Below are 27,462 nucleotides of genomic sequence, written 5' to 3' on the forward strand. Positions count from 1 at the left end.
TTGTAGTGACCGTAAAAGCAGACTTTTTGTTCTGGGTTGAAAAAGCATTCCCAAATTTGCCATTCTCAAAATTACTAGTTTGTGGTATTTGAGGCCTACTTGAAATCTATCCCAAAAAGAAAATCTTACATTGAAGGTATTGATAGTGTGATTCAGAAAAACCTAAGACACACGCTAGCGTGCTGATAGAAGTGTCATTCTGTGATTAAACCTATAACTGTCACACAGCGCAAAAAAAAAAAACAGGTCTCACATCTCTATTCAACCAAATCTGCACAGTTTTAGCTGGTCAAGTTATTTGTAGTGACCGTAAAAGCAGACTTTTTGTTCTGGGTTGAAAAAGCATTCCCAAATTTGCCATTCTCAAAATTACTAGTTTGTGGTATTTGAGGCCTACTTGAAATCTATCCCAAAAAGAAAATCTTACATTGAAGGTATTGATAGTGTGATTCAGAAAAACCTAAGACACACGCTAGCGTGCTGATAGAAGTGTCATTCTGTGATTAAACCTATAACTGTCACACAGCGCAAAAAAAAACAGGTCTCACATCTCTATTCAACCAAATCTGCACAGTTTTAGCTGGTCAAGTTATTTGTAGTGACCGTAAAAGCAGACTTTTTGTTCTGGGTTGAAAAAGCATTCCCAAATTTGCCATTCTGAAAATAACTAGTTTGTGGTATTTGAGGCCTACTTGAAATCTATCCCAAAAAGAAAATCTTACATTGAAGGCATTGATAGTGTGATTCAGAAAAACCTAAGACACACGCTAGCGTGCTGATAGAAGTGTCATTCTGTGATTAAACCTATAACTGTCACACAGCGCAAAAAAAAAACAGGTCTCACATCTCTATTCAACCAAATCTGCACAGTTTTAGCTGGTCAAGTTATTTGTAGTGACCGTAAAAGCAGACTTTTTGTTCAGGGTTGAAAAAGCATTCCCAAATTTGCCATTCTGAAAATAACTAGTTTCTGGTATTTGAGGCCTACTTGAAATCTATCCCAAAAAGAAAATCTTACATTGAAGGTATTGATAGTGTGATTGAGAAAAACCTAAGACTAACGCTAGCGTGCTGATAGAAGTGTCATTCTGTGATTAAACCTATAATTATCACACAGCGCAAAAAAAAAACAGGTCTCACATCTCTATTCAACCAAATCTGCACAGTTTTAGCTGGTCAAGTTATTTGTAGTGACCGTAAAAGCAGACTTTTTGTTCTGGGTTGAAAAAGCATTCCCAAATTTGCCATTCTCAAAATTACTAGTTTGTGGTATTTGAGGCCTACTTGAAATCTATCCCAAAAAAATAAATCTTACATTGAAGGTATTGATAGTGTGATTCAGAAAAACCTAAGACACACGCTAGCGTGCTGATAGAAGTGTCATTCTGTGATTAAACCTATAACTGTCACACAGCGCAAAAAAAAACAGGTCTCACATCTCTATTCAACCAAATCTGCACAGTTTTAGCTGGTCAAGTTATTTGTAGTGACCGTAAAAGCAGACTTTTTGTTCTGGGTTGAAAAAGCATTCCCAAATTTGCCATTCTGAAAATAACTAGTTTGTGGTATTTGAGGCCTACTTGAAATCTATCCCAAAAAGAAAATCTTACATTGAAGGTATTGATAGTGTGATTCAGAAAAACCTAAGACACACGCTAGCGTGCTGATAGAAGTGTCATTCTGTGATTAAACCTATAACTGTCACACAGCGCAAAAAAAAAACAGGTCTCACATCTCTATTCAACCAAATCTGCACAGTTTTAGCTGGTCAAGTTATTTGTAGTGACCGTAAAAGCAGACTTTTTGTTCTGGGTTGAAAAAGCATTCCCAAATTTGCCATTCTGAAAATAACTAGTTTGTGGTATTTGAGGCCTACTTGAAATCTATCCCAAAAAGAAAATCTTACATTGAAGGTATTGATAGTGTGATTCAGAAAAACCTAAGACACACCCTAGCGTGCTGATAGAAGTGTCATTCTGTGATTAAACCTATAACTGTCACACAGCACAAAAAAAAACAGGTCTCACATCTCTATTTAACCAAATCTGCACAGTTTTAGCTGGTCAAGTTATTTGTAGTGACCGTAAAAGCAGACTTTTTGTTCTGGGTTGAAAAAGCATTCCCAAATTTGCCATTCTCAAAATTACTAGTTTGTGGTATTTGAGGCCTACTTGAAATCTATCCCAAAAAGAAAATCTTACATTGAAGGTATTGATAGTGTGATTCAGAAAAACCTAAGACACACGCTAGCGTGCTGATAGAAGTGTCATTCTGTGATTAAACCTATAACTGTCACACAGCGCAAAAAAAAATAGGTCTCACATCTCTATTCAACCAAATCTGCACAGTTTTAGCTGGTCAAGTTATTTGTAGTGACCGTAAAAGCAGACTTTTTGTTCTGGGTTGAAAAAGCATTCCCAAATTTGCCATTCTGAAAATAACTAGTTTGTGGTATTTGAGGCCTACTTGAAATCTATCCCAAAAAGAAAATCTTACATTGAAGGCATTGATAGTGTGATTCAGAAAAACCTAAGACACACGCTAGCGTGCTGATAGAAGTGTCATTCTGTGATTAAACCTATAACTGTCACACAGCGCAAAAAAAAAACAGGTCTCACATCTCTATTCAACCAAATCTGCACAGTTTTAGCTGGTCAAGTTATTTGTAGTGACCGTAAAAGCAGACTTTTTGTTCTGGGTTGAAAAAGCATTCCCAAATTTGCCATTCTGAAAATAACTAGTTTCTGGTATTTGAGGCCTATTTGAAATCTATCCCAAAAAGAAAATCTTACATTGAAGGTATTGATAGTGTGATTGAGAAAAACCTAAGACTAACGCTAGCGTGCTGATAGAAGTGTCATTCTGTGATTAAACCTATAATTATCACACAGCGCAAAAAAAAAACAGGTCTCACATCTCTATTCAACCAAATCTGCACAGTTTTAGCTGGTCAAGTTATTTGTAGTGACCGTAAAAGCAGACTTTTTGTTCTGGGTTGAAAAAGCATTCCCAAATTTGCCATTCTCAAAATTACTAGTTTGTGGTATTTGAGGCCTACTTGAAATCTATCCCAAAAAAATAAATCTTACATTGAAGGTATTGATAGTGTGATTCAGAAAAACCTAAGACACACGCTAGCGTGCTGATAGAAGTGTCATTCTGTGATTAAACCTATAACTGTCACACAGCGCAAAAAAAAACAGGTCTCACATCTCTATTCAACCAAATCTGCACAGTTTTAGCTGGTCAAGTTATTTGTAGTGACCGTAAAAGCAGACTTTTTGTTCTGGGTTGAAAAAGCATTCCCAAATTTGCCATTCTGAAAATAACTAGTTTGTGGTATTTGAGGCCTACTTGAAATCTATCCCAAAAAGAAAATCTTACATTGAAGGTATTGATAGTGTGATTCAGAAAAACCTAAGACACACGCTAGCGTGCTGATAGAAGTGTCATTCTGTGATTAAACCTATAACTGTCACACAGCGCAAAAAAAAAACAGGTCTCACATCTCTATTCAACCAAATCTGCACAGTTTTAGCTGGTCAAGTTATTTGTAGTGACCGTAAAAGCAGACTTTTTGTTCTGGGTTGAAAAAGCATTCCCAAATTTGCCATTCTCAAAATTACTAGTTTGTGGTATTTGAGGCCTACTTGAAATCTATCCCAAAAAGAAAATCTTACATCGAAGGCATTGATAGTGTGATTCAGAAAAACCTAAGACACACGCTAGCGTGCTGATAGAAGTGTCATTCTGTGATTAAACCTATAACTGTCACACAGCGCAAAAAAAAACAGGTCTCCCATCTCTAATCAACCAAATCTGCACAGTTTTAGCTGGTCAAGTTATTTGTAGTGACCGTAAAAGCAGACTTTTTGTTCTGGGTTGAAAAAGCATTCCCAAATTTGCCATTCTGAAAATAACTAGTTTGTGGTATTTGAGGCCTACTTGAAATCTATCCCAAAAAGAAAATCTTACATTGAAGGTATTGATAGTGTGATTCAGAAAAACCTAAGACACACGCTAGCGTGCTGATAGAAGTGTCATTCTGTGATTAAACCTATAACTGTCACACAGCACAAAAAAAAAACAGGTCTCACATCTCTATTCAACCAAATCTGCACAGTTTTAGCTGGTCAAGTTATTTGTAGTGACCGTAAAAGCAGACTTTTTGTTCTGGGTTGAAAAAGCATTCCCAAATTTGCCATTCTGAAAATAACTAGTTTGTGGTATTTGAGGCCTACTTGAAATCTATCCCAAAAAGAAAATCTTACATTGAAAGTATTGATAGTGTGATTCAGAAAAACCTAAGACACACGCTAGCGTGCTGATAGAAGTGTCATTCTGTGATTAAACCTATAACTGTCACACAGCGCAAAAAAAAAACAGGTCTCACATCTCTATTCAACCAAATCTGCACAGTTTTAGCTGGTCAAGTTATTTGTAGTGACCGTAAAAGCAGACTTTTTGTTCTGGGTTGAAAAAGCATTCCCAAATTTGCCATTCTGAAAATAACTAGTTTGTGGTATTTGAGGCCTACTTGAAATCTATCCCAAAAAGAAAATCTTACATTGAAGGTATTGATAGTGTGATTCAGAAAAACCTAAGACACACGCTAGCGTGCTGATAGAAGTGTCATTCTGTGATTAAACCTATAACTGTCACACAGCGCAAAAAAAAAAACAGGTCTCACATCTCTATTCAACCAAATCTGCACAGTTTTAGCTGGTCAAGTTATTTGTAGTGACCGTAAAAGCAGACTTTTTGTTCTGGGTTGAAAAAGCATTCCCAAATTTGCCATTCTGAAAATAACTAGTTTGTGGTATTTGAGGCCTACTTGAAATCTATCCCAAAAAGAAAATCTTACATTGAAGGTATTGATAGTGTGATTCAGAAAAACCTAAGACACACGCTAGCGTGCTGATAGAAGTGTCATTCTGTGATTAAACCTATAACTGTCACACAGCGCAAAAAAAAAACAGGTCTCACATCTCTATTCAACCAAATCTGCACAGTTTTAGCTGGTCAAGTTATTTGTAGTGACCGTAAAAGCAGACTTTTTGTTCTGGGTTTAAAAAGCATTCCCAAATTTGCCATTCTGAAAATAACTAGTTTGTGGTATTTGAGGCCTACTTGAAATCTATCCCAAAAAGAAAATCTTACATTGAAGGTATTGATAGTGTGATTCAGAAAAACCTAAGACACACGCTAGCGTGCTGATAGAAGTGTCATTCTGTGATTAAACCTATAACTGTCACACAGCGCAAAAAAAAAACAGGTCTCTCATGTCTATTTAATCAAATCTGCACAGTTTTAGCTGGTCAAGTTATTTGTAGTGACCGTAAAAGCAGACTTTTTGTTCTGGGTTGAAAAAGCATTCCCAAATTTGCCATTCTGAAAATAACTAGTTTGTGGTATTTGAGGCCTACTTGAAATCTATCCCAAAAAGAAAATCTTACATTGAAGGTATTGATAGTGTCATTCAGAAAAACCTAAGACACACGCTAGCGTGCTGATAGAAGTGTCATTCTGTGATTAAACCTATAACTGTCACACAGCGCAAAAAAAAAACAGGTCTCACATCTCTATTCAACCAAATCTGCACAGTTTTAGCTGGTCAAGTTATTTGTAGTGACCGTAAAAGCAGACTTTTTGTTCTGGGTTGAAAAAGCATTCCCAAATTTGCCATTCTCAAAATTGTTGTGAACGGGAACAATGAGGAAAACATCTAATAAGGGACGCGGACGTGGACATGGTCGTGGTGGTGTTAGTGTACCCTCTGGTGCTGGGAGAGGACGTGGCCGTTCTGCCACAGCCACACGTCCTAGTAAACCAACTACCTCAGGTCCCAGTAGCTGTCACGAGGGTATCAAGAGCCACGTCTGACTCCGTTATACCCGGGGTCAGGAGGTCGCAGCGGGTGGCTGCGCGCTCTATATCTAAAGATCACGTTGTTTCTTAGTGATTGTTTTCAGTGTTTGCCTTGCTATCCTTTATGTCTCAATCAGGAATCCGTAGCTTCTCCTCCTCAGCTGTTTCTTGTCTGCCACTCCCAACCTCCTTATATTCTCCCCTCACTCTTCTCTAGTTGCCAGTTATAGAGCTTCCTGCCTGGACATCTATACTGACCCACTGGAGTTGTGAATCCTGGTTGTCGTTCCAGAGTGCTACCCTCCGGATCCCTGTTGGGCTTCTTGTTGTCTCCTGTTGTCGCCCACCTGGGATTATATGTTGAGTTTGTATTGTCTGTCCTTCCCTTGGTGTTTTCCTTTAGAGCTAGTGGTGCGGACTAGTGTTCCCACCGCCCTGTTCACTATCTAGGGCTCAGCTTAGGGAAAGCCAGGGCTTTAGGCACGTGATCGGCGTACGGGTGAGGAACCGTCTAGGGACGTCAGGGCAGCCAGGTGCCAGCCGCTAGGTGAGTCAGGGGTCACCACCTTCCCTCTCACTTGGGCAGGGCCTTCCTTGTTCCCTCCCTCTGTGTCACGTATGTGATAGTCACGCCGACCGTGATATTATAACTGGCCTTTACTTTTTGAGAAAAAAAAAATATTTTTTTTTTTTCTTTTTGTTGTTTTTTTTTTTTTCTCTACTTAGAATCCAATATGGATCCTATTGCTGCCTTGGCAAAACAGCTTCAAGGCCTGTCTTTTGAGGTGGCAGGATTGAAGGCGTCTGTCCTCCAACAACAGTAGCAAATGCAGCAGACCGCACCCCCAGCGGTTGCTATGGGTAACCAGGTTGTTACAGAACCCAAGGTTGTTCTTCCTGACAGATTTTCTGGGGGAAGGGACAAATTTGCGACGTTCCGTGAGGCCTGCAAATTATACTTTAAGTTGCGCCCTTACTCATCAGGTAATGAAGAACAGCGGGTTGGGATTGTCATTTCCCTGCTTCAGGGGGACCCACAATCCTGGGCGTTCTCGTTGCCCCCTGGTTCCCAGGCTCTCCGGTCAGTGGAGGGATTTTTTGGGGCTTTGGGTCTCATATATGATGACCCTGACCGAGTCGCCCTGGCTGAGTCGAAGTTACGGAGACTCCTACAGGGAGATCGGTCAGCAGAGGAATATTGCTCAGAGTTCCGTAGGTGGGCTACGGATACTCAGTGGAACGACCCGGCTCTCAGGAGTTAAGGGTTAAGGATGCACTGGCGCTGTATGAGACCCCCCTTTCGCTTGATGCTGTTATGTCCCTCTCTATCAGAATAGATAGGCGTCTTAGGGAGAGATCGAAAATTCCTGAGCAATTGGTTACCTCTCCCAAGCAACAATTAGTCTGTACTGACTTAGATGAGCCTATGCAGCTAGGCGGAACTTCTCGTCAGGTCCGTCCTCCTGAGGTTCGCCGTAGGGGGGGGGGGCTTGTTTTTTCTGTGGGGGGAAGGGTCATTTTATTAATGTCTGTCCCTCCTTTCTCAAAAACAAAAGACAGTCGGAAAACTACTAACCCCAGGCTGTGCGGAGGATGTCAGCCGGGGGGTATACGTTTCCTCCATACGAACATCTCAATTTGTGTTACCAGCGGTTATTGTTTTTGGTGTTAAGACGGAGTCTATTTCTTTTTTTCTAGACAGTGGAGCAGGGGTAAATTTGGTAGATGCCCATTTTGCCCGCACTATGGGTTTGTCTCTCTGTACGCTGCAGAGACCTATTCCCGTATTTGCTATAGATTCGGCTCCTCTGTCTCAGAGAAACCTCACCCACATTGTTCATAATTTACACCTTCGGGTAGGGGACCACCATAATGAGTGTCTTTCATGTTACGTTCTGGAGGGTCTTCCCTCTCCTGTGGTATTGGGTCTTCCCTGGTTGGTAGCGCACAATCCAGTGGTGGATTGGCAGGCCAGGGAGATATTGGAGTGGAGTGAGCATTGCAGAGAGAATTGCTTAAATAACAATTGCTTAATCGCCTCCATAGCTTCCCTACCTACATTTATTTCGGACTTTGAGGACGTTTTTTCTGAAAAGGGTTGTCAGAAACTACCACCTCATCGTCCTTATGATTGCCCGGTTAACCTGATTCCCGGTGCAAAATTACCCAAGTCCAGGTTGTATAATCTTTCGGGTCCCGAGAGACAGGCCATGAAAGATTATATCTCTGAGAGTCTGGCTAAGGGACACATCAGACCCTCTTCTTCACCCGTGGCTGCAGGGTTTTTCTTTGTTAAAAAGAAAGATGGGGGCCTGCGTCCTTGCCTAGATTTCCGTGAGCTAAACCAGATAACCATCCGAGACCCATACCCTCTTCCTCTCATTCCTGACCTTTTTAATCAGATTGCGGGTGCTAGGTGGTTCTCCAAACTTGATCTTAGGGGGGCCTACAATCTGATTCGTATCAGGGAAGGGGATGAGTGGAAGACAGCTTTTAACACCCCTGAGGGGCATTATGAAAATCTAGTTATGCCTTTCGGTCTGACCAATGCCCCCGCTGTCTAACAACATTTCGTTAATGATATTTTTAGTCATCTCATCGGCAGGTTTGTAGTCATATACCTAGATGATATCTTAATTTATTCGTCTGATCTGAAAACACATGAGGTGCATGTCAGACAGGTACTGCAGGTCCTATGGACGAATAAATTATATGCGAAAATTGAAAAATGTGTCTTCGTCGTTCAGGAAATACAGTTCCTGGGATATCTATTATCTGCTTCAGGTTTCCGTATGGATCCTGGGAAGGTCCAGGCAATTTTAGATTGGGATCTTCCTGAGAACCTTAAAGCCCTACAACGGTTTTTGGGTTTCGCAAATTTCTATAGAAAGTTCATTAAAAATTATTCAGTGATCGTTAAACCCCTTACCGATATGACTAGGAAGGGGACTGATTTTGCTAAATGGTCTGACGACGCTAAAAATGCATTTTCCTCTCTAAAAGAGAGGTTTACCTCGGCACCTATTCTAATTCAACCTGATGTCTCCCAGCCTTTTATTGTTGAGGTAGATGCGTCAGAGGTGGGAGTGGGGGCTGTATTGTCTCAGGGTCCGTCTCCTGGCAAATGGCGCCCTTGCGCTTTCTTTTCCAAAAAATTATCTGCTGCAGAGAAGAACTATGATGTTGGAAATAGGGAACTGTTGGCGATTAAGCTGGCGCTTGAAGAGTGGCGTCACTTCTTAGAGGGAGCAATCCACCCCGTCACGGTGATTATGGATCACAAAAACCTTCTGTACCTAGAATCGGCTAAGCGTCTCACCCCTAGACAAGCTAGGTGGTCGCTATTCTTTACCAGATTTAACTTTGTAATCACCTATCGTCCTGGGGCAAAAAATACCAAGGCAGACGCGTTATCTCGTAGTTTCCCTGGAGGGGGTAATGCTAGTGATCCGGTACCTATTTTACAAAGAGGAGTGGTTGTCTCTGCTGTACACTCTGTTCTAGAGGGAAAGGTGTTAGAGGCCCAGGGGGACGCCCCGGCCTCTTGCCCCTCAGAGAAATTGTTTGTACCGTTAAACCTGCGTCTTGAATTATTAAAAGAACATCATAATTCGGCACTTGCTGGGCACCCGGGTAGTAAAGCAACCTTGGAGCTATTATCTCGTCGTTTTTGGTGGCCAAGGTTGCGTCAGGATGTAATGGATTTCGTGTCTACTTGCTCTACTTGTGCACGCGCGAAAGTCTCTCATACACGTCCAGCAGGGTCTTTATTGCCTCTTTTTATCCCCAATAGGCCATGGACACATCTGTCGATGGATTTCATCACTGACTTACCGTTGTCTGCGGGTAAAACAGTTATTTTGGTAGTAGTAGACAGGTTTAGCAAAATGGTACACTTTATTGCGCTACCCGCACTTCCTAATGCTAAAACTCTTGCTCAGGTGTTTATCAGTGAAATCGTGAAGCTTCACGGGGTCCCTTCCGATGTGGTTTCGGATCGGGGAACCCAGTTTATTTCTAAGTTTTGGAAAGATTTTTGTTCCCGTTTGGGGGTACACTTGTCCTTTTCCTCAGCTTTCCATCCTCAGTCGAATGGACAGACTGAGCGTACCAACCAAAACCTAGAAACATATTTAAGGTGTTTTGTGTCTGAAAACCAAGAGTTGTGGTCATCATATTTACCGTTAGCTGAGTTTGCCATAAATAATCATTATCAGGAGTCCACTGGCAAGTCACCATTCCTTGGTGCATACGGTTTTCATCCCCAATTTTGTACTTTCAAAGAGGGGGGGTCTTCTGGGGTTCCCGAAGAGGAAAGGTTTTCTTCATCTCTTTCTTCGGTATGGCAGAAGGTGCAAGTTAACTTGAAAAAGATGAGTGGTAAATATAAATGCATGGCCGATAAGAAACGGTCGCCAGGTCCGGACCTAGGGGTGAATGACTATGTGTGGTTGTCTACTAGGAATATTAAGTTGAAGGTTCCCTCTTGGAAACTGGGCCCAAGGTTCATTGGTCCTTATAAAATAGTAGCCGTCATTAACCCTGTGGCTTTTCGCCTGGAGCTACCTCAGACTTTTAAGATCCATAACGTCTTCCATAAATCGTTACTCAAGAAGTATGTTCCACCTCTAGAACCATCACCGCTGCCACCTCCTCCTGTTATTGTGGATGGTAATCTGGAGTTTCAAATAGCCAGAATTGTTGATTCTCGTCGGGTCCGCCGCTCTCTTCAGTATCTGGTGCATTGGAGGGGTTACGGTCCCGAGGAAAGAATGTGGGTTCCAGCGTCAGAGGTAAACGCCAACAGGTTAATTCAGGCTTTCCATGTCTCTCATCCGGAGAGACCTGGTCCTGAGTGTCCGGAGGCCCCTCGTGAAAGGGGGGGTACTCTCACGAGGGTATCAAGAGCCACGTCTGACTCCGTTATACCCGGGGTCAGGAGGTCGCAGCGGGTGGCTGCGCGCTCTATATCTAAAGATCACGTTGTTTCTTAGTGATTGTTTTCTGTGTTTGCCTTGCTATCCTTTTTGTCTCAATCAGGGATCCGTAGCTTCTCCTCCTCAGCTGTTTCTTGTCTGCCACTCCCAACCTCCTTATATTCTCCCCTCACTCTTCTCTAGTTGCCAGTTATAGAGCTTCCTGCCTGGACATCTATACTGACCCACTGGAGTTGTGAATCCTGGTTGTCGTTCCAGAGTGCTACCCTCCGGATCCCTGTTGGGCTTCTTGTTGTCTCCTGTTGTCGCCCACCTGGGATTATATGTTGAGTTTGTATTGTCTGTCCTTCCCTTGGTGTTTTCCTTTAGAGCTAGTGGTGCGGACTAGTGTTCCCACCGCCCTGTTCACTATCTAGGGCTCAGCTTAGGGAAAGCCAGAACTTTAGGCACGTGATCGGCGTACGGGTGAGGAACCCGTCTAGGGACGTCAGGGCAGCCAGGTGCCAGCCGCTAGGTGAGTCAGGGGTCACCACCTTCCCTCTCACTTGGGCAGGGCCTTCCTTGTTCCCTCCCTTTGTGTCACGTATGTGATAGTCACGCCGACCGTGATAGTAGCCAGCAGAATTTACAGCGATATTTGGTGGGGCCCAATGCCGTTCTAAGGATGGTAAGGCCTGAGCAGGTGCAGGCATTAGTCAATTGGGTGGCCGACAGTGGATCCAGCACGTTCACATTATCTCCCACCCAGTCTTCTGCAGAAAGCGCACAGATGGCGCATGAAAACCAAGCCCATCGGTCTGTCACATCACCCCCATGCATATCAGGGAAACTGTCTGAGCCTCAAGTTATGCAGCAGTCTCTTATGCTGTTTGAAGACTCTGCTGCCAGGGTTTCCCAAGGGCATCCACCTAGCCCTTCCCCAGGGGTGGAAGAGATAGAATGCACTAACGCACAACCACTTATTTTTCCTGATGATGAGGACATGGGAATACCACCTCAGCACGTCTCTGATGATGACGAAACACAGGTGCCAACTGCTGCGTCTTTCTGCAGTGTGCAGACTGAACAGGAGGTCAGGGGTCAAGACTGGGTGGAAGACGATGCAGGGGACGATGAGGTCCTAGACCCCACATGGAATGAAGGTCGTGCCACTGACTTTCACAGTTCGGAGGAAGAGGCAGTGGTGAGACCGAGCCAACAGCGTAGCAAAAGAGGGAGCAGTGGGCAAAATCAGAACACCCGCCGCCAAGAGACTTCGCCTGCTACTGACCGCCGCCATCTGGGACCGAGCACCCCAAAGGCAGCTTCAAGGAGTTCCCTGGCATGGCACTTCTTCAAACAATGTGCTGACGACAAGACCCGAGTGGTTTGCACACTGTGCCATCAGAGCCTGAAGCGAGGCATTAACGTTCTGAACCTTAGCACAACCTGCATGACCAGGCACCTGCATGCAAAGCATGAACTGCAGTGGAGTAAACACCTTAAAAACAAGGAAGTCACTCAGGCTCCCCCTGCTGCCTCTTCTGCTGCTGCCGCCTCGGCCTCTTCTGCTGCTGCCTCGGCCTCTTCTGCTGCTGCTGTCGCCGCCTCGGCCTCTTCCTCCGCCTCTGGAGGAACGTTGGCACCTGCCGCCCAGCAAACATGGGATGTACCACCAACACCACCACCTGCGTCACCAAGCATCTCAACCATGTCACACGGCAGCGTTCAGCTCTCCATCTCACAAACATTTGAGAGAAAGCGTAAATTCCCACCTAGCCACCCTCGATCCCTGGCCCTGAATGCCAGCATTTCTAAACTACTGGCCTATGAAATGCTGTCATTTAGGCTGGTGGACACACACAGCTTCAAACAGCTCATGTCACTTGCTGTCCCACAGTATGTTGTTCCCAGCCGCCACTACTTCTCCAAGAGAGCCGTGCCTTCCCTGGACAACCAAGTGTCCGATAAAATCAAGTGTGCACTGCGCAACGCCATCTGTGGCAAGGTCCACCTAACCACAGATACGTGGACCAGTAAGCACGGCCAGGGACGCTATATCTCCCTAACTGCACACTGGGTAAATGTAGTGGCGGCTGGGCCCCAGACGGAGAGCTGTTTGGCGCACGTCCTTCCGCCGCCAAGGATCGCAGGGCAACATTCTTTGCCTCCTGTCTCCTCCTCCTCCTACTCAGCTTCCTCCTCCTCTTCTTCCACCTGCTCATCCAGTCAGCCACACACCTTCACCACCAACTTCAGCACAGCCCGGGGTAAACGTCAGAAGGCCATTCTGAAACTCATATGTTTGGGGGACAGGCCCCACACCGCACAGGAGTTGTGGCGGGGTATAGAACAACAGACCGATGAGTGGTTGCTGCCGGTGAGCCTCAAGCCCGGCCTGGTGGTGTGCGATAATGGGCGAAATCTCGTTGCAGCTCTGGGACTAGCCGGTTTGACGCACATCCCTTGCCTGGCGCATGTGCATGTCAGAGCTGCTGCATAAAGTGCGGGCCGTCTGTTCGCGCTTCCGGCGTTCACACCCTGCCGCTGCTCGCCTGTCTGCGCTACAGCGTAACTTCGGCCTTCCCGCTCACCGCCTCATATGCGACGTACCCACCAGGTGGAACTCCACCTTGCATATGCTGGACAGACTGTGCGAGCAGCAGCAGGCCATAGTGGAGTTTCAGCTGCAGCACGCACGGGTCAGTCGCACTGCGGATCAGACACACTTCACCACCAATGACTGGGCCTCCATGCGAGACCTGTGTGCCCTGTTGCACTGTTTCGAGTACTCCACCAACATGGCCAGTGGCGATGACGCCGTTATCAGCGTTACAATACCACTTCTATGTCTCCTTGAGAAAACACTTAGGGCGATGATGGAAGAGGAGGTGGCCCAGGAGGAAGAGGAGGAAGAGGGGTCATTTTTAGCACTTTCAGGCCAGTCTCTTCGAAGTGACTCAGAGGGAGGTTTTTTGCAACACCAGAGGCCAGGTACAAATGTGGCCAGACAGGGCCCACTACTGGAGGACGAGGAGGACGAGGATGAGGAGGAGGTGGAGGAGGATGAGGATAAAGCATGTTCACAGCGGGGTGGCACCCAAAGCAGCTCGGGCCCATCACTGGTGCGTGGCTGGGGGGAAACACAGGACGATGACGATACGCCTCCCACAGAGGACAGCTTGTCCTTACCTCTGGGCAGCCTGGCACACATGAGCGACTACATGCTGCAGTGCCTGCGCAACGACAGCAGAGTTGCCCACATTTTAACGTGTGCGGACTACTGGGTTGCCACCTTGCTGGATCCCCGGTACAAAGACAATGTGCCCACCTTACTTCCTACACTGGAGCGTGATAGGAAGATGCGCGAGTACAAACGCACGTTTGTAGACGCGCTACTGAGAGCATTCCCAAATGTCACAGGGGAACAAGTGGAAGCCCAAGGCGAAGGCAGAGGAGGAGCAAGAGGTCGCCAACGCAGCTGTGTCACGGCCAGCTCCTCTGAGGGCAGGGTTAGCATGGCAGAGATGTGGAAAAGTTTTGTCACCACGCCACAGCTAAGTGCACCACCACCTGATACGGAACGTGTTAGCAGGAGGCAACATTTCACTAACATGGTGGAACAGTACCTGTGCACACCCCTCCATGTACTGACTGATGGTTCGGCCCCATTCAACTTCTGGGTCTCCAAATTGTCCACGTGGCCAGAGCTAGCCTTTTATGCCTTGGAGGTGCTGGCCTGCCCGGCTTCCAGCGTTTTGTCTGAACGTGTATTCAGCACGGCAGGGGGCGTCATTACAGACAAACGCAGCCGCCTGTCTACAGCCAATGTGGACAAGCTGACGTTCATAAAAATGAACCAGGCATGGATCCCACAGGACCTGTCCATCCCTTGTGCAGATTAGATATTAACTACCTCCCCTTAACAATATATTATTCTACTCCAGGGCACTTCCTCATTCAATACTATTTTTAATTTCATTTTACCATTATATTGCGGGGCAACCCAAAGTTGAATGAACCTCTCCTCTGTCTGGGTGCCGGGGCCTAAATGTGTGACAGTGGCCTGTTCCAGTGGTGGGTGACGTGAAGCCTGATTCTCTGCTATGACATGAAGACTTATTCTGTGCTGACATCAGGCCAGATTCTCTGTTACGGGACCTCTCTCCTCTGCCTGGGTGCCTGGGCCTAAATGTGTGACAGTGGCCTGTTCCAGTGGTGGGTGACGTGAAGCCTGATTCTCTGCTATGACATGAATACAGATTCTGCGCTGACATAAGGCCAGATTCTCTGTTACGGGACCGCTCTCCTCTGTCTGGGTGCCGGGGCCTAAATGTGTGACAGTGGCCTGTTCCAGTGGTGGGTGACGTGAAGCCTGATTCTCTGCTATGACATGAAGACAGATTCTGCGCTGACATAAGGCCAGATTCTCTGTTACGGGACCTCTCTCCTCTGCCTGGGTACCTGGGCGTAAATGTGTGACAGTGGCCTGTTCCAGTGGTGGGTGACGTGAAGCCTGATTCTCTGCTATGACATGAATACAGATTCTGCGCTGACATAAGGCCAGATTCTCTGTTACGGGACCTCTCTCCTCTGCCTGGGTGCCTGGGCCTAAATATGTGACAGTGGCCTGTTCCAGTGGTGGGTGACGTGAAGCCTGATTCTCTGCTATGACATGAATACAGATTCTGCGCTGACATAAGGCCAGATTCTCTGTTACGGGACCTCTCTCCTCTGTCTGGGTGCCGGGGCCTAAATATGTGACAGTGGCTTGTTCCAGTGGTGGGTGACGTGAAGCCTGATTCTCTGCTATGACATGAAGACAGATTCTGTGCTGACATAAGGCCAGATTCTCTGTTACGGGACCTCTCTCCTCTGCCTGGGTGCCTGGGCCTAAATGTGTGACAGTGGCCTGTTCCAGTGGTGGGTGACGTGAAGCCTGATTCTCTGCTATGACATGAAGACAGATTCTGTGTTGACATAAGGCCAGATTCTCTGTTACGGGACCTCTCTCCTCTGACTGGGTGCCTGGGCCTAAATGTGTGACAGTGGCCTGTTCCAGTGGTGGGTGACGTGAAGCCTGATTCTCTGCTATGCCATGAAGACAGATTCTGTGCTGACATCAGGCCAGATTCTCTGTTACGGGACCTCTCTCCTCTGCCTGGGTGCCTGGGCCTAAATGTGTGACAGTGGCCTGTTCCAGTGGTGGGTGACGTGAAGCCTGATTCTCTGCTATGACATGAATACAGATTCTGCGCTGACATAAGGCCAGATTCTCTGTTACGGGACCGCTCTCCTCTGTCTGGGTGCCGGGGCCTAAATGTGTGACAGTGGCCTGTTCCAGTGGTGGGTGACGTGAAGCCTTATTCTCTGCTGAGACATGAAGACTGATTCTGCGCTGACATAAGGCCAGATTCTCTGTTACGGGACCTCTCTCCTCTGCCTGGGTGCCTGGGCCTAAATGTGTGACAGTGGCCTGTTCCAGTGGTGGGTGACGTGAAGCCTGATTCTCTGCTATGACATGAAGACAGATTCTGTGCTGACATGAAGCCAGATTCTCTGCTATGGCATGAAGAGACTGATTCTGTGCTGACATGAAGCCATATTCTTTGCTATGGCATGAAGAGACTGAAACCAGATTCTCTGCTATGGGACCTCTGTCCAATTGATACTGGGTCATTTTTATTTTTTTATTTTTTTTTTAATTCATTTCCCTATCCACATTTGTTTGCAGGGGATTTACCTACATGTTGCTGCCTTTTGCAGCCCTCTAGCTCTTTCCTGGGCTGTTTTACAGCCTTTTTAGTGCCGAAAAGTTCGGGTCCACATTGACTTCAATGGGGTTCGGGTTCGGGACGAAGTTCGGATCGGGTTCGGATCCCGAACCCGAACATTTCCGGGAAGTTCGGCCGAACTTCTCGAACCCGAACATCCAGGTGTTCGCTCAACTCTATTAGGGACCACTCCATAGAGGCGACCTTGACGTGGTGAGTGTCTTATTACGCTTTGGCCAAAATGTACACCAATGCCTCATCCAGCATAGAGGCAGGGCAGAGTGCTGGTTGCAGAGTGCTATTGCATTTGTATTTTGCGTTTGTATATGTATTTCGCCATAGCGATGTGCACCTGCATACAGGGTTGTGCTGACTGAATCACCCACATATTTAGAAAAATGATCACTGTTAAATCATTAACAGATTTAACAGTGATCATTAAGATTAGAATACCCCTTTAAGTACAAGGACAAGAGGGACTTCCTTGTACTCACCACCATTCACACTAACACACAGCTCCCCTGCTCCAGTACGAGGTACCACAACCACTACCCCCAAACCAGTTTGTATCCTGGACTAAAACAGGGAGGGGTGGATCTTTCAAATCAACTTCTGTAGCCCTACAGTGCCACACGAAAAATGAAAGTGTGGTACAAAAAGCTGGCCATACACATTGTACAGATGGCAATGTTCAATGCGTACGTGCTATTTTTAATCTGCAGGCCACACAAGAATTTTATTTCAGTTCCTGTGCAGTACGCAGACCTGCAGGGTATTGCGATTGTGAGGTCACGGTTCTTGGGCCAGCGAGGGTTACTCACAGTTTTGGAGGAAAACCCTGGGCAGGCGTACAGCAGTGAAGGAGAGGTCTCTGGGGCACACTCTCAATTTGGGGACCAGGCCTCATGGTGGATGAGGTGCCCTGGATGTTGCAGGTGTTTAATGTGCCTGGGGCAAGGTCCCTTTAAGAAACGTGACGCCAGTGCCTGTAACCGTGGCACACCGATTTCTAGTTGTAGTAAATGAGGAACACGATGGTATTGTGAACCAAACTTTGCTTTACTGAGAAACAGTTCAACTTTGTACAATTCAGGTTCAGTTCCACATTGCAGCAGTAACGATTAGCAGGCTTTTTATAAATGGCAGATAATGTTCTTTGCAAGATACTCAGAGGGTAAAATCAACACTCGAGACCAGGCTGCACTATTCCTCAGTTATTATGGCTGGCTGTATTCCAAGGCCCATATGCCCTAATGCTGGCTTTTATCCTTGGTAAACAATCTTCCTCAGGTATATATCCCTTGCTTTAAATTAATGATTCTTCTGCCCTTCAGCTTACTTGGTTAGCTGGAACACTGGCTCTGCTCTGCTTGTGGGAACTGTAGGTTTCTCCCAGGAGGCAAACTCTTCCCTTGGGGTGAATCTTCTGAGCTAACAGAGGCTCAGGAACTTCAGGCAGGCTAGACTGCACTACTAGCCACCTGGAATGCGCTAACTCTTCCCTGTCTGGGCCTATATATATATATATATATATATTCAGGGCTCTCTAGCTTCCTCTAATGTCTAGGAGGCTGAACTACACCCTAACAGGCCTGATACCCAGATAACACAGGGAAATGAACATAAAACATCACATTAATGCAATAGACATATTAACCCTTGTGTAGTGTCCACCTTTACCTAGTGGGACTCTACATACCCCGTTGCTGTGACATTGCCCGTCCTCGGCGCAACATAAGGGGCCCGCCCAGCTGGAAACTGCAACCTGAAAGACAAAATGAAAAACAGGCATATACAGCAATCACCACTTTAGCAGCATAAACATATCAAGCAGCTCCACTGGAAAGTGCGGTGAAAAGGGTCATTGTTCTCTTCTCTCAGGATAGTATAAGGGAACAGGGGGCGCTGACCTGGTACAGCGTGTCAAGGATAACCAGGATAGTCCATAACAATAGAAAATGCAAATATAACATGAGTTCCTGGAGGCTCAAAGAACAAAATTAGTCCGTACCCGGGTCTTGTAAATGGTTAAACAGGGGTTTCCCATGAGGGGCTACCTGGGCACATAATGTAGTCTCCAAATCTCACAGGTGGGTGCCCCTTGGTAGACCGTGTGGATCTTCTTACTGGCAAAGGTTCTTCCTGCCTTGGCTCAGGATGGTCAGAGGAGCTCACAGGTTCTGGAGCTGTTTCAGGCACGCTCTGGGACAGATTGTCCTGTGGTTGAGGACCAGCAGGAACTGGAGCTGGTACTGTAATATCCTGGAGTATGTCACTAAACTCTTTCTCCCTGCTACAACATGTCAGGTGCATATGTATTGTCATCTTGTGTAGTCTAACATTGCATTTTCCATTATATGTATTTTCTATGCCTGTTTCATATATTATGCTGTAATTTCCATGTACACCAGCAGGTGGCAGCAATATGTTTAGCTCAGTTTAGCATAGCTAGACTGGAATAGTTCATTCCAGTGTTTAGCTCCCCCTCTTCTAGGAGCAGAAGTGGGCTGGTCCCACGCCCTACAGCAAGGGAGGGAAGAAACCAGTTAGATCCAATGTGTACCAGCCACCCTGGCTAGGGGAAGGCTGTGTTAGTAGGAGCTCCCATAAACAGGGATCCCAAGACAGGATCAAGTCTCGGTTGAGGCCAAGATCACTCTTCCCAGCCTGAGCCATCAGCCTCAGGTGGTTGACAAGAAAAGCAGCCATCTCCAGCCTCCAGGAAGAAGCATTCCCTGTGAGCCAAGCTGTGAGTACATATCCAGAGACCAGGAGAAGCCAATTTCCTCCTCAGCTAGTCAGGCCCATATCAAGCAGAAGATAGACAGTGCAGAAGATAGATACTTGCCAGATTCACTAGGCATATGATAAGAAGCAGAATAGTAACATAGTAACATAGTAACATAGTACATAAGGCCGAAAAAAGACATTTGTCCATCCAGTTCGGCCTGTCATCCTACAAGTTGATCCAGAGGAAGGCAAAAAAAACCCTGTGAGGTAGAAGCCAATTTTCCTCACTTTAGGGGAATAAAAAATTCCTTCCCGACTCCAATCAGGCTCAGAATACATATAGATTCCTGCCACATATTGCCAATACCTGCTGGGACCAAAAAGGACTATTGCTGTATACTATGGATTTAAGCTGCCACTCAGTAAAGACAAGTTGGATTATATCTCAAGTCTGGATCTCATTTACTCCTGCTAACCATACTCAATTTGTTGCATGTGAGCCAGGATACAGGAGTCCAGCCGTACCAAGGTAGGAGACACCGTTGACACTACAATATCTACCACACAGAGACATTATCCCCCTCTGGCATTCCTCACTTGGTACGTGTTTTGCAACATCTTAAAGGGCCCTGCTACAGTACCTGCGCAAGCTGCAATTGGCGTCACGAACTAAAAACCATTAATATTGCGCCAGTGTGCATCTGTCCCAATCCGGCTTACTGCAGTACCACCAAGTTTAACCAGGGTGTGAGAAACCAATGAAGTGGATCTTTGTCATGTATCAGGTTCTGACAGCCTGCATAGGATCAGCAGGTTGGGCTGGCAATTCGGGCTCAGGAGACTCTGGCTCAATGTCCTCTGCTGCAGCTTCTCCTTCTATGCAGGGTTTTAAACGATTTCTATGTACAACTTGGGAGCCTTTACCTTCTCTGGAGATTTGATAAATGTGAGCCTCAGCATTAGGGATGGCAGAAATGACATAGGGAATCCTTTCCCACTTACTGTCCAATTTACTGGTTCGATGGTTGTTTTTCACCCACACCATGTCTCCTAGAGCTAGGGGTTCCGCATGAGCAGACAGGTCATAGTCTTTTTGCTGTCGTTCTCGGCCATTCTCCATGCGCTCCTGAACAATCTCCTTAGCATTGAGGAGATGTCTTTGATGCTCCACCACCCAATCAGTCTTTGATAGTGGATTGATGACATCAGGCACCTGTACATCCAGGGAGTGGTCAGCAGGTAACCTCCCTTGACGGCCGAACATCAGATAGAAAGGGGTGTACCCGGTGGAGCAGTGAATTGTGTTGTTATAGGTATACATGAGTTGTGGCAGCAGAGTAGGCCAATCACCCCTTGTCTCAGGGGGTACTGCTCTCAGCATTTCAATGAGAGTTTGATTCATCCTTTCACAGAGTCCGTTACCTTGCGGATGATAGGCGGTGGTCCGGACTTTCTGGCAATTATGCAGCAGGCACATCTCTTGGAACAGCTGTGATTCAAACGCAGACCCTTGGTCGGTGAGGATCCTCTCTGCCCTACGCAGGAGGAAATGCTTCCAGAACGCCTCCGCTGTAGTCTTGGCTGTCAGGTCTTTAACAGGCACTGCTACGACAAACTTAGTGAAGTGATCAATAATGGTCATGCATAAGTATACCCTGAGCGACTTGGCTCCAACTTCACATGATCAATAGCAACAAGTTCTAAAGGAGTTTTACTCACGATAGGATGAAGAGGTGCCCTCTGGTCATGGCGTTCACTTCGCCCCACGGCACAGGCAGTGCATTCCCGGCACCATTTCTCAATGTCTTCTCTCATCCCGATCCAATAGAATCTCCTGCGAATGGTGGCCTTGGTCTTCTGCACGCCGAAGTGTCCAGACTGGTTGTGATACATTTCTAACACCAGACTGGCATCTCGACTTGGTATGAGGATCTGATATATCCTATCACAGGACACTGGATCCAGGCTCCTTCTAAGAAACAGGCCTTTTTGAAGGAAGAGTTGGTGGCGATGTCTCCACAGTCTCATCAGTTCTGGGTCTACACTCTTCCTGCGGACTCTCTCAGGAGTTCTCCCACTGGTAAGGAAGTCGAGCAGTTCACAGAGGACTCTACTTTCTGACTGGAGCTTAATCCACCTTTCTTGGTCGCCCCTGAACTCAGGAACATTTGATGAGGAAGGATCAGCAGCTGAGTGGTTTTCAGTGCGAATATTATCTTGCTGAGCAAATTTGTTGTAAAATGCCGGCATTTCCACTTCTTCCCAGGCATCCTTTGGTTCATCTGGTGCTTCTGTGGTGGGGAGCCGAGACAGGGCATCAGCATTATCATTGGAGCGGCTTGCCCGGTATTTCACAGTGAAGTCATAGTTGGCCCCATCTTTGCTCCAGGGCTCCTAACTTGGCTGTATTCAGATGTGCCAGGGGGTTATTGTCCGTGAAAGCAACAAACAGTGTGGCCGCAAGATAGTCTTTGAATGTTTCAGTCACAGCCCACACTAAGGCAAGGAACTCCATCTTGAAGGAACTATAATTCTGATCGTTTTTCTCAGCCCCCCTCAGGGACCTGCTGGCGTAGGCAATCACCCTCTCTTTGTTGTCTTGCACTTGGGCCAACACGGCTCCCAGGCCTCTTTTACTGGCATCCGTGTAGAGGTGGAACGGCTTCTGATAATCCGGGTAACCCAGGACAGGGGGTTCAGTCAGCTTCTTCTTTAAGAGCTGGAAGGCAATCTCCCGTTCTTCATTCCATTCAACAGGGATATGAGTCTTTGGACTCTTCTTGGGATACCCCCTTAGGAGTTCCTGGATCGGATCCGCAATTTGTGCAAAATGCGGGATGAAGCGTCTATAATATCCTGCAAAGCTGAGGAAACTTCTCACCTCTTTCACGGTGGTGGGAGTAGGCCAATTACGGACAGCAGCAAGTTTATCAGGCTGGACTCCTTCGGCACTAACAACGTGCCCTAGATACTTCACTGCTGGTTTCAGCAGGTGGCACTTGGACGGTTGGATTTTGAGGCCATATTTAACAAGGACTTGAAACACTTCAGCCAGGTGTTTTAGATGGTCCTCATGCGTCTTGGAGTAAATAATGACGTCATCTAGGTATAATAATACGGTCTCAAAGTTCCTATGGAACGTCCCCGGAGCGTTACACAGTCCGAACGGCATATAATTAAATTCAAACAGGCCCATAGGTGTAGTGAAATCGGTCTTCTCACAATCTTCTGGGGCCATAGGTACCTGCCAGTACCCGCTAGTTAAGTCCAGAGTGGAAAAGTAGGCTGATGACCCAAGGGCAGTCAAGGACTCCTCAATGCGTGGTAATGGATAAGCGTCTTTGTGGGTGATTTGATTGATTTTTCTTTAATCCACGCAGAACCTTATACTGCCATCTTTTTCCCGAACAAGGACGAGGGGCGCAGCCCAGGGACTATGACTGTCCCTGATTATATTAGAGTCCTTCATCTCCTGTATCATCTCTTTCACAGACTGATAGGTAGTAGGTGGTATGGGTCTGTATCTCTCCTTAATAGGAGGATGAGAGCCAGTGGGTATGGTGTGTTTGATTACACTGACCTCTCCGTAGTCCGTGGAGTGCTTGCTAAAGGCCTTGTGGTGCTCTTTCACCAGATTCAGAACTCCCTCTATTTGCTCCTTTGGGGTGAATTCGTTCCCCACATGAAGTTCTTCCCACCAGGATACTGTAGAGGCGCTGGCAGGGGCGCTGCTGCTCTGTGCGGTCTGGAACGTCTCCGTGGCAGGCAGACGGATCACATCCTGGAAAGACACCTGGAAAAGCTGAGCAACGGGGCAGTGCTTAAAAATAGTAATGAGGTGATCACCAAAATTAATCAAACGGACAGGCACTTTACCTTGAGACACGGTCACCAGACTCTTGGCTGTTCGTACGAAGGGATAGGTTCCACTAGCCCTAGTATCAAGCCCTAGTGGATAGGTTCCACTAGGGCTTGATAGTCCTGGCCCTGGATCCCTAACACTGCACGGCACCACAGGATGATCTGGGAATTTGGAGGCTGAATTACCGGCCGGTTATCCCGGATCTGGACAGTACAGATTTCTCCTTTTCCGTTGGCGAACCTTTGCTGAGCACACAGCACACTGATAGTCTTTTGAATGACCCTCTTGGAAGCAGGTGAGGCCGAAGGTATAGTTTGGTTCAAAGCTTCAAGCACTTCGGAGTAACAATTTTTAAAGACATTAGTCCCTAGGATCACAGGGTGTCCTCCTTTATCTCCTGCTTGTACAACAATCACCCCTTGCTGTGGTAAGGTGGCTTCCCCCACCTGAAGAGTAGGTTCCCAGTACCCATGGACCTTCACTGGCTTACCGTTGCTGGCGATGATATCTAGCCAGGACTCTGGTGGCTGGGTGAGGAGACTTGCATCCCAGAACTTGTCGAAGGCAGGTCGTTGGATGGTGGTGACCTGAGACCCAGTATCCAGCAGGGCTTCAAAAGGTATCCCGTTGATACATATGTTAATTTTTGGACGAGATCCTACGTATCTGGGCATCCAGCTTGGATCCTTTGGACCTACTGTTCCACCTCCCGAGGGGCGGTCCTCTGCCTCAGGGGTTGCCCGTTTAACTGCCAGCACATTGATTCAGTATGTACATATTTTTTACAATAGTGACAGACAGGCTGCTTGCGATTTCTAGACCGGTAACTTGGTCGTCCATCAGGTTCCTTGGGGTAGACATCCCTATATGCAGGCGGGAGCCTTGGAGATAAAGGGCCTTCATCTTCCAGTAACAATGGTCTCTCCCATTCCTCTATTTTCTTGCACACTTTCTCTAGGCTCATAGTGAGATGGTTTACCTGCTCCATTAGTGCCGCCACCACATCTGTTACTGGAGCCTGCGTGGCTTGACTGACCCCAGCCGGCCCCACATTGACAGTCTTTGGCTGACAGGCCAGGGGTTCAGGGGAGGCTGCTGGCCCTGCGGCCGGGTTTTGGCCTAGGATACTGATGGCCAGCTCTTTGAAGTCCAAAAATGCACAATTGGGGTGTTGAGTTGACAGCATCCTCAGCTGGCCCTTTAAGTGCTCAGTACTTATACCCGCAAAGAACTGCTCTCTAAGAGTCCTGTCCTGGTCCTCGGCCTCCTTGGGGTCCACCTGGACCACAGCCCTCAGGGTCTCTTGCAAGGACAGAGCAAAATCGCGGAGCGACTCCCCAGGCTGTTGCTTCCTGCTGAAAAATCGCATTTTAACTTCGGACACCGTTCTGGCCTCAAACATGGTGCCGAGGCGATCAAAAATCTGCTCCAGGCTACTCTTTTCAGAACGGGGCCATGACATGACTTCCCTTCTAACTGAGCTAGGAGGATCTCCATTTGTTGTTCAGCAGAGATAGGGTAGAGCCGGAATAAGGCCAGGATCTGGTCTCTAAAGTCCTTTAATTTATGGGCTTCCCCGGAATATCGCGGGAACCAGGGGGCCCCAAAGTAATACGGCATGGTCAGTGGCAGCACGGGAGTCCCACACACAGCGTCAGAAGGTAGGCGCGGCTTCTTGGAGCTCCGGGATTCCAGGTAGGCGGTATCCTCTTTCCAGTCAGGGCGGCGTTTTTCCTCCTTACAGGCTGGGCGGTCCCTTCTCTTTGTCTTTTTCGTGCCAAACGGGCACACAAGGCGCACTAATAATCCAGTCAGGTTAAGCGGCCATCTTTGAGCACATAGCTGTCTATTCACTGACAGCAAGCGGTGACTTAAATAAACGGCAAACAGTCCATGCAATAAAATCTTCATAACCGCGATTATTACAGTACTTTTGCCCAGCAATTTTTCAAATAAACAGTAGGGCTTAGTCACTTTATGGGCATATAACGGCACACAGTTTTTATATTCCACAATGGCGCAGAAATGATCGCATTCTGTTCGTGACGCCAATTTATGCAGTACGCAGACCTGCAGGGTATTGCGATTGTGAGGTCACGGTTCTTGGGCCAGTGAGGGTTACTCACAGTTTTGGAGGAAAACCCTGGGCAGGCGTACAGCAGTGAAGGAGAGGCTGGCACAGGAGGTCTCTGGGGCACACTCTGAATTTGGGGACCAGGCCTGATGGTGGATGAGGTGCCCTGGATGTTGCAGGTGTTTAATGTGCCTGGGGCAAGGTCCCTTTAAGAAACATGACGCCAGTGCCTGTAACCGTGGCACACCGATTTCTAATTGTAGTAAATGAGAAACACGATGGTATGGTGAACCAAACTTTGCTTTACTGAGAAACAGTTCAACTTTGTACAATTCAGGTTCAGTTCCACATTGCAGCAGTAACGATTAGCAGGCTTTTTATAAATGGCAGATAATGTTCTTTGCAAGATACTCAGAGGGTAAAATCAACACTCGAGACCAGGCTGCACTATTCCTCAGTTGTTCTGGCTGGCTGTATTCCAAGGCCCATATGCCCTAATGCTAGCTTTTATCCTTGGTAAACAATCTTCCTCAGGTATATATCCCTTGCTTTAAATTAATGATTCTTCTGCCCTTCAGCTTACTTGGTTAGCTGGAACACTGGCTCTGCTCTGCTTGTGGGAACTGTAGGTTTCTCCCAGGAGGCAAACTCTTCCCTTGGGGTGAATCTTCTGAGCTAACAGAGGCTCAGGAACTTCAGGCAGGCTTGACTGCATTGCTAGCCACCTGGAATGCACTAACTCCCACCTGTCTGGGCCTATCTATATATATTCAGGGCCCTCTAGCTCCCTCTAATGTCTAGGAGGCTGAACTACACCCTAACAGGCCTGATACCCAGATAACACAGGGAAATGAACATAAAACATCACATTAATGCAATAGACATATTAACCCTTGTGTAGTGCCCACCTTTACCTAGTGGGACACTACACCTGTAGTTCAAGTGGTGATTTTATTTATCAAGGCCCTAATTTTTAAAGCCAGGCCGGGGAGGGTCCCAGTACTTCAGGAAGTCATGGTGCCCGTGTTGTACCAGGGCAAAATTTTCCAGGTCAAGTCCCCCAAAAAGCAAGGAAGGGAAGGACCCAAAAAGATGCAGGGCATGTTTCAAAAGGGGGATAAGGAAATACACCATTTACCACTGCGAAACCTGCCCTGAAAAACCTGTAGGAGTTTGTGTGCATGTAGGAGTGTTTTAAACTCTACCACTCACCCATGCAGTTTTAATTTAATTTTCCTTGATGTACCCTGTAGTTTTACCACATTATATATCTGATATCCACTTTTCACCAACCACCTGTAGTTTTACCACATTATATCTCTGATATCCACTTTTCACCAACCACTACATATTCATTTCTGTGAAACACCTGTTAGGTCAAAAGTGCCTTTTCCACCCACAACGTAACCGCCTCCGGACCGCCTAACGCAGGTTCGCGTTCCGGAGGCGGCTGATTCAGGCACACTCACGCGGCGGCGAGTCATCTCACGAGACGCGAGATTACGCTCACAGCCGGCACGCGCAAGTGCATCGCGGGCCTGTAAAAGTTAGAGGACAAGTTCGTCATCAGCCTGCCAGCCAATGATCGTCGCTGGCAGGCTGTTGATTTTCAAAAAAACTAATCAGAAGCCATATAACACCTTATATTTATAAATATAAAGGTGTTAAATGGCTTCTGTGCTCCTCTGCTGGTCCTTTTCATCGGTTGGTCCCAGCAGAGGAGCACACATCACAGTGAGTACACACAAACAGTAAACTTAGCCCCAGATCACCCCCCATCACCACAATTAACCCCTTGATCACCCCTTGATCGCCCCTGTCAATCACCTAGTGAAAAAAGTGATCAGTGTAAACAGTCACTTTTTTCTTTTCCCACTAGTATTGACGGCTAGGTTTAGTATAGTTTAGGTCCCTTGGTTAGATAGTTAGCGTCGGTTAGCGCCCAGCCCACCGCACCGCAGTCACTGATTCGCTGATTAGCGTATCGCTAATCAGCATTGGTACTTTTATAGTATCTGTAAGTGATCAGAACTGATCACAGTCAGATGTATAATAGTATTAGTGTCACCTTAGTTCGCCCTCCACCCAAAAAGCAGTGTTTGCCCGATCAGGCCTGATCGGTCGCCCACACGTGCGTTCACCCACGCCCGCCCCGCCGCAGTGACAAAAAAATATATATATTTTTGTTCACTGCACAATCACTTCACAAGCGCTGCGGCGATAAAAAAAATCAGTTTT

This window comes from Bufo bufo, chromosome 10 (assembly GCF_905171765.1).
Source record: "Bufo bufo chromosome 10, aBufBuf1.1, whole genome shotgun sequence".
NCBI classification, from domain to species: Eukaryota; Metazoa; Chordata; class Amphibia; order Anura; family Bufonidae; genus Bufo; species Bufo bufo.